We start from the raw sequence: 7,298 nt of genomic DNA, 5'->3' as shown, positions 1-7,298 counted from the left end.
CCACCAGGTTGTTGCGCAAGTCGAGTAGTCCTGAGACTGTTTACATGACACCCCTCCACCACCACCATGTCAGGGACATATTGTAGCAGAGAGGCCTCAGAGAAGGAAATGAACCGTAGCAGCATTGGATTGCAGTGTTCCTTACAGGAAAACAAACCTACTGTAGAAGGGGCTGATTAGTGATTTTGTCCAACAGGGACGTTCACAAACAATGACCCCATAGGCTGTTGTCTGACCTGACCCGTGGTGGGCCAAACTGACCGGGCCGGTCGATGCAATACCTTAGACCACTGAGGCCCTACATTTCTCTTCTAACTATGATCCCGAAAGTTCTAGAGAAACTGAGTAACCACAGGTAGAATAGTTCCGATTTCATACTGTTACTTGAAAGAAATACACGTCCCTCGCATAATGCCTTGTATCTTTTTGTCTCTCTTGTTCAAACTCCCCATCCTAGGAAGTGCCACATCCCTACAGGCTAGCGAAGGGTTCATGCAACAGATGGATGTCTTTTCTCGGTCCAATTAATTGTAAATGTTTCCAGTAGAGGTTAACAACAGCCCCAAAGTAGAACCATGTATGCCCCATCCCTCCCTCCTTCTCCCCCTCCCTCCTTCACATATGTGTGCAAATTGCAGATTCATTACAGTTTAGCATCAGTGCACTGCAAATTAATGGGAGGGGAAGAGTGGTAAGTGTGGTGCAGTGTGGGCAGCAGGCTAACAGCTGCGTTGATGGTGGTCCTTGACTTCGTGTCAATGCTCCCTCTCTCCTCTCCTCTCCTCTCCTCTCCAGTACCCCACGTGGCGCTCTACTCGGCCCATTTGTTTCTGCTTGGCCTTTGAGGCTCTCCATCAGGTAGAAGTATCAGTCTACTGAGTGTTCCTATCTCCATCAGGTAGAAGTATCAGTCTAATGAGAGTTCCTATCTCCATCAGGTAGAGGGATCAGTCTACTGAGTGTTCCTATCTCCATCACGTAGAGGGTTCAGTCTACTGAGTGTTCCTATCTCCATCAGGTAGAGGGTTCAGTCGACTGAGTGTTCCTCTTTTCATCAGGTAGAGGCTTCAGTCTATTGAGTGTTCCTCTTTTCATCAGGTAGAGGTTTCAGTCTATTGCGTGTTCCTCTCTCAATCAGGTAGAGGGTTCAGTCTAATGACTGTTCGTCTTTCCATCAGGTAGAGGGTTCAGTCTATTGAGTGTTCCTCTCTCAATCAGGTAGAGGGTTCAGTCTAATGAGTGTTCCTCTTTTCATCAGACAGAAGGTTCAGTCTATTGAGTGTTCCTCTTTTCATCAGGTAGAGGGTTCAGTCTAATGACTGTTCGTCTTTCCATCAGGTAGAGGGTTCAGTCTATTGCGTGTTCCTCTCTCAATCAGGTAGAGGGTTCAGTCTAATGACTGTTCGTCTTTCCATCAGGTAGAGGGTTCAGTCTATTGCGTGTTCCTCTCTCAATCAGGTAGAGGGTTCAGTCTAATGACTGTTCCTCTTTCCATCAGGTAGAGGGTTCAGTCTATTGAGTGTTCCTCTCTCAATCAGGTAGAGGGTTCAGTCTAATGAGTGTTCCTCTTTTCATCAGATAGAAGGTTCAGTCTATTGAGTGTTCCTCTTTTCATCAGATAGAGGGTTCAGTCTATTGAGTGTTCCTCTTTTCATCAGGTAGAGGGTTCAGTCTAATGAGTGTTCCTCTTTTCATCAGGTAGAGGGTTCAGTCTATTGAGTGTTCCTCTTTCCATCAGGTAGAGGGTTCAGTCTATTGAGTGTTCCTCTTTCCATCAGGTAGAGGGTTCAGTCTATTGCGTGTTCCTCTTTCCATCAGGTAGAGGGTTCAGTCTAATGACTGTTTGTCTTTCCATCAGGTAGAGGGTTCAGTCTATTGCGTGTTCCTCTCTCAATCAGTTAGAGGGTTCAGTCTAATGACTGTTCCTCTTTCCATCAGGTAGAGGGTTCAGTCTATTGAGTGTTCCTCTCTCAATCAGGTAGAGGGTTCAGTCTAATGTGTGCCTCTTTTCATCAGATAGAGGGTTCAGTCTATTGAGTGTTCCTCTTTTCATCAGGTAGAGGTTTCAGTCTATTGCGTGTGACTCTCTCAATCAGGTAGGGGGTTCAGTCAAATGAGTGTACCTCTTTTCATCAGGTAGAGGGTTCAGTCTATTGAGTGTTCCTCTCTCCATCAGGTATAGGGTTCAGTCTATTGGTGTTCAATCAGGTAGAGGGTTCAGTCTATTGAGTGTTCGTCTTTCCATCAGGTAGAGGGTTCAGTCTATTGCGTGTTCCTCTCTCAATCAGGTAGAGGGTTCAGTCTAATGAGTGTTCCTCTTTCCATCAGGTAGAGGATTCAGTCTATTGAGTGTTCCTCTCTCAATCAGCTAGAGGGTTCAGTCTAATGAGTGTTCCTCTTTTCATCAGGTAGAGGGTTCAGTCTATTGAGTGTTCCTCTCTCCATCAGGTATAGGGTTCAGTCTACTGAGTGTTCCTCTTTTCATCAGGTAGAGGGTTCAGTCTATTGAGTGTTCCTCTCTCCATCAGGTAGAAGTATCAGTCTCATCAGTGTACCTCTTTTCATCAGATAGAGGGTTCAGTCTATTGAGTGTCCCTCTTTTCATCAGATAGAGGGTTCAGTCTAATGAGGGTCCCTCTTTTCATCACATAGAGGGTTCAGTCTACTGAGTGTCCTCTTTTCATCAGGTAGAGGGTTCAGTCTAATGAGTGTTCCTCTTTTCATCAGGTAGAGGGTTCAGTCTATTGAGTGTTCCTCTTTTCATCAGGTAGAGGGTTCAGTCTATTGAGTGTTCCTCTCTCAATCAGGTATAGGGTTCAGTCTACTGAGTGTTCCTCTTTTCATCAGGTAGAGGGTTCAGTCTATTGAGTGTTCCTCTCTCCATCAGGTATAGGGTTCAGTCTACTGAGTGTTCCTCTTTTCATCAGGTAGAGGGTTCAGTCTATTGAGTGTTCCTCTCTCCATCAGGTAGAAGTATCAGTCTCATCAGTGTTCCTCTTTCAATCAGATAGAGGGTTCAGTCTATTGAGTGTCCTCTTTTCATCAGCTAGAGGGTTCAGTCTAATGAGTGTCCTCTTTCATCAGGTAGAGGGTTCAGTCTAATGAGTGTTCCTCTTTTCATCAGGTAGAGGGTTCAGTCTATTGAGTCTTCCTCCTTTCATCGGGTAGAGGGTTCAGTCTATTGAGTGTTCCTCTTTTCCATAAGGTAGATGGTTCAGTCTATTGAGTGTTCCTGTTTCCATCAAGTAGAGGGTTCAGTCTATTGAGTGTCCTCTTTCCATCAGGTAGAGGTTCAGTCTACTGAGTGTCCTCTTTCATCAGGTAGAGGGTTCAGTCTAATGCATGTCCTTTCCAATCAGGTAGAGGGTTCAGTCTATTGAGTGTACCTCTCAATCAGGTAGAGGGTTCAGTCTATTGAGTGTTCCTCTCTCAATCAGGTAGAGGGTTCAGTCTAATGAGTGTTTCCTCTCTCAATCAGATAGAGGGTTCAGTCTATTGAGTGTTCCTCTTTCAATCATAGAGAGGGTTCAGTCTATTGAGTGTTCCTCTCTCAATCAAGTAGAGGGTTCAGTCTCTTGAGTGTTTCCTTTCTCCATCAGGCAGAGAGTTCAGTCTATTGAGTATTCCTCTCTCCAATCAGGTAGAGGATTCAGTCTACTGAGTGTTCCTCTTTTCATCAGGCAGAGGGTTCAGTCTATTGAGTGTTCTTCTTTTCATCAGGTAGAGGTTTCAGTCTATTGCGTGTTCCTCTCTCAATCAGGTAGAGGGTTCAGTCTATTGAGTGTTCCTCTTTCCATCAGGTAGAGGGTTCAGTCTATTGAGTATTCCTCTTTCCATCAGGTAGAGGGTTCAGTCTATTGCGTGTGCCTCTCTCAATCAGGTAGAGGGTTCAGTCTATTGAGTGTTCCTCTTTCCATCAGGTAGAGGGTTCAGTCTATTGAGTATTCCTCTTTCCATCGGGTAGAGGGTTCAGTCTATTGCATGTGCCTCTCTCAATCAGGTAGAGGGTTCAGTCAAATGAGTGTACCTCTTTCCATCAGGTAGAGGGCTCAGTCTATTGAGTGTTCCTCTCTCAATCAGGTATAGGGTTCAATCTACTGAGTGTTCCTCTTTTCATCAGGTAGAGGGTTCAGTCTATTGAGTAATCCTCTCTCCATCAGGTAGAAGTATCAGTCTCATCAGTGTCCCTCTTTTCATCAGATAGATGGTTCAGTCTATTGAGTGTCCTCTTTTCATCAGATAGAGGGTTCAGTCTAATGAGTGTCCCTCTTTTCATCACGTAGAGGGTTCAGTCTACTGAGTGTCCTCTTTTCATCAGGTAGAGGGTTCAGTCTAACGCCAATCTATCCTCACAGCTCCCCACCAGGCGGAACTCGTCAGTGAGAGCCCAAGATTGGATCTTCCAACACCAGGACGACAAAGGCTCGATGCAGCAGGGACTTCAACTCCACAGCAGGCACCCCAAGCAGTAATGTGGCCAGCACCCGGACAAGGGTAAGAAGAAGCAAACCTTCAGCAAGCCCAGAAGGCCCAGAAGAGAGGCTATGACCAGCACGCTCGCCACAGAGAGTTTGAGCCAGGACAGAAAGTCCTGCTCCTCCTTCCCTCGTCTACCAGCAAGCTCCTTGCACAATGGCAAGGACCGTACCTAATCGGGAGGAAGATGGGCCCAGTGACCTACGAGGTGCTGCACCCGGACAAGGGTAAGAAGAAGCAAACCTACCATGTGAACCTTCTCAAGGCCTGGGAGGAGAAAGAGGAACTCTCCAAAGGAAAGTCCTTTCTGGTCCGCAGAGTAGAAGAGGATGAGTCGGATGGAGTCACAGAGGCATGGAAAGAACGAGCAGAAGTCATACTGGCTCACCTGGAAGAAGACAAGCAAGATGAGCTGAAGCAGCTGTTTGGCAAGTATCCGGCCCTCTTCAGTCAGAGACCAGGAAGAACCAAAGTCCTGGAACACGTCATTCGTTTGAAACCTGGCCAGAACCCTGTCCGCCAGCATCCTTACCGTGTGCCTGAGAGGCTGGTGGTAGCCCTCAAGGAAGAGGTCCACACCATGATAGAGATGGATGTTGTCGAGCCATCTTCAAGTGAATGGAGCAGCCCTATTGTCATTGTCCCAAAGAAGGATGGCTCTTTGCGCGTCTGCATGGACTTCCGTAAGGTGAATGCCATCTCCCAGTTTGATGCCTATCCCATGCCCCGCATTGACGACTTACTGGAGAGAATAGGTAGAGCTCATTACATCACCACATTGGATCTCTGCAAAGGGTACTGGCAGGTGCCCCTGGATGAACAATCCAAGGCCTACACTGCATTCCGGACGCCAATGGGCCTGTTCCAGTTCAAGGTCATGCCGTTTGGCCTTCATGGGGCCCCTGCGACTTTCCAGAGGCTGATGGACAAGGTCCTCCAGGACTGTGACGATTACTGTGCTGCTTACTTGGACGACGTGGTGATCTACAGCCACTCCTGGGAGGAGCACATACAGCATCTTAGCAGCGTCCTGGGGAAGATCCATGAAGCAGGCCTCACGCTTAACCTCCTGAAGTGTGAGTGGGCGAAACAGGAGACAAAGTACCTGGGTTACCAGCTGGGTAAGGGTGAAGTTCGGCCTCAGGTGGAGAAAGTGGAGTCCATCAGGAATAGCCCTCAACCCAGAACCAAGACACAGGTGAAGTCCTTCCTAGGTCTGGCAGGGTGGTACCGGAGATTCATTCCACAGTTTTCGACCATCGCTGTCCCTCTGACCAACCTCACTTCGAAGGGGGCCAGCAACCCTGTGAAGTGGACTGAGGAGTGTGAGGAAGCCTTCATGACACTGAAAAACGACTGTGCTTATTCCCTGTTCTCCAGACCCCTGATTTTAAGAAGAGATTTCTCGTGCAGGTGGACGCTTCGGCTGTAGGAATTGGAGCTGTACTGGCCCAAGGGGAGCCAAGAGAAGAGCTTCCTGTGCTGTACCTGAGTCGGAAGCTGTTGCCCAGGGAAACCAGGTATTCTACAATCGAAAAGGAGTGCCTGGCTATAAAGTGGGCCCTAGATAGCCTCCGTTACTACCTTCTTGGGAGGGAATTTGACCTGCACACGGACCACAGAGCACTGACCTGGATCCAGACCATGAAGGACCGGAATTCTCGTGTGACCAGGTGGTATCTGGAGCTCCAGCCCTTCAGGTTCTGTGTCCGTCACAAGGCAGGAAAAGAGAACGTTACTGCGGACTACCTATCAAGGCTCCCGAACATGGTCGCTTCAGGAGAGGAGGAAGGTAATGTGACGTAGAAGTCCGTCACTGGCCGCGGGCAGCATTTGGTTCTTTAACGCACACACATATTCATCACTCCTCCCTGCGCCATTATACCATAAGTTAACAATGTGGGTCGACACACAATTTAACTTCTGTCTTGGTGCATGCATTTCACACTTGTCAATGTTCATATTTGAGAGATACAATAATTATTATACTTATCAATGTTGTGGATGAGCGCATTGTTTGTTTGTTCTGTTCCTCTCTCTCCATCTCTGTAGCTTCTGGGTATGCTGGAAAAGGACCCGAGCTAAGGGAATTGGGTTGGCTTTATAGTGCCTGTCCCAAATGGCTCATTAATGCATATGGGCATATTGAAAGATATTGTCAGTAATGATGTAATGTTGTAAATGTTATGTTGTGATATTGTTTAAAACCGTGTTGCAATGTATATCCTTTAGTATGTTTAGTTCATGGAAAATGTAGGTTTGTATTGTTAATTGATTAATTAATTAGGGTTAATTGTTCTGAGGGGAGGGGCTAGCCCTACAAAAGGAGCCTCTCTCCAGTCTCTAAGGGGGATTTTTTGGATTGAGCTGTGGATGGGGCAGCATTGTTGTTAAGCTGTCCCATAAGGTAGACGTTGATGGCAGTACTGTTATTTTCTGTTCTGGAATCACTTGTAAATAAACACCTTTGCACAGAAGAACTTTTGCGGTTCCGCCATCTTTTTATTTTTATAGAGGTTAGGTTATCCAGTTTAGCCATCTGGCCTACTCTACGTGACATGAGTGTTCCTCTTTTCATCAGGTAGAGGGTTCAGTCTAATGAGTGTCCCTCTTTTCATCACGTAGAGGGTTCAGTCTAATGAGTGTTCCTCTTTTCATCAGGTAGAGGGTTCAGTCTATTGAGTCTTCCTCCTTTCATCGGGTAGAGGGTTCAGTCTATTGAGTGTTCCTCTTTCCATAAGTTAGATGGTTCAGTCTATTGAGTGTTCCTGTTTCCATCAAGTAGAGGGTTCAGTCTATTGAGTGTCCCTCTCTCAATCAGG

The sequence above is a fragment of the Oncorhynchus tshawytscha genome, linkage group LG34, assembly GCF_018296145.1.
Source record: "Oncorhynchus tshawytscha isolate Ot180627B linkage group LG34, Otsh_v2.0, whole genome shotgun sequence".
In the NCBI taxonomy this organism is placed as follows: domain Eukaryota; kingdom Metazoa; phylum Chordata; class Actinopteri; order Salmoniformes; family Salmonidae; genus Oncorhynchus; species Oncorhynchus tshawytscha.
Note: the sequence above shows the minus strand (reverse complement) of the source record.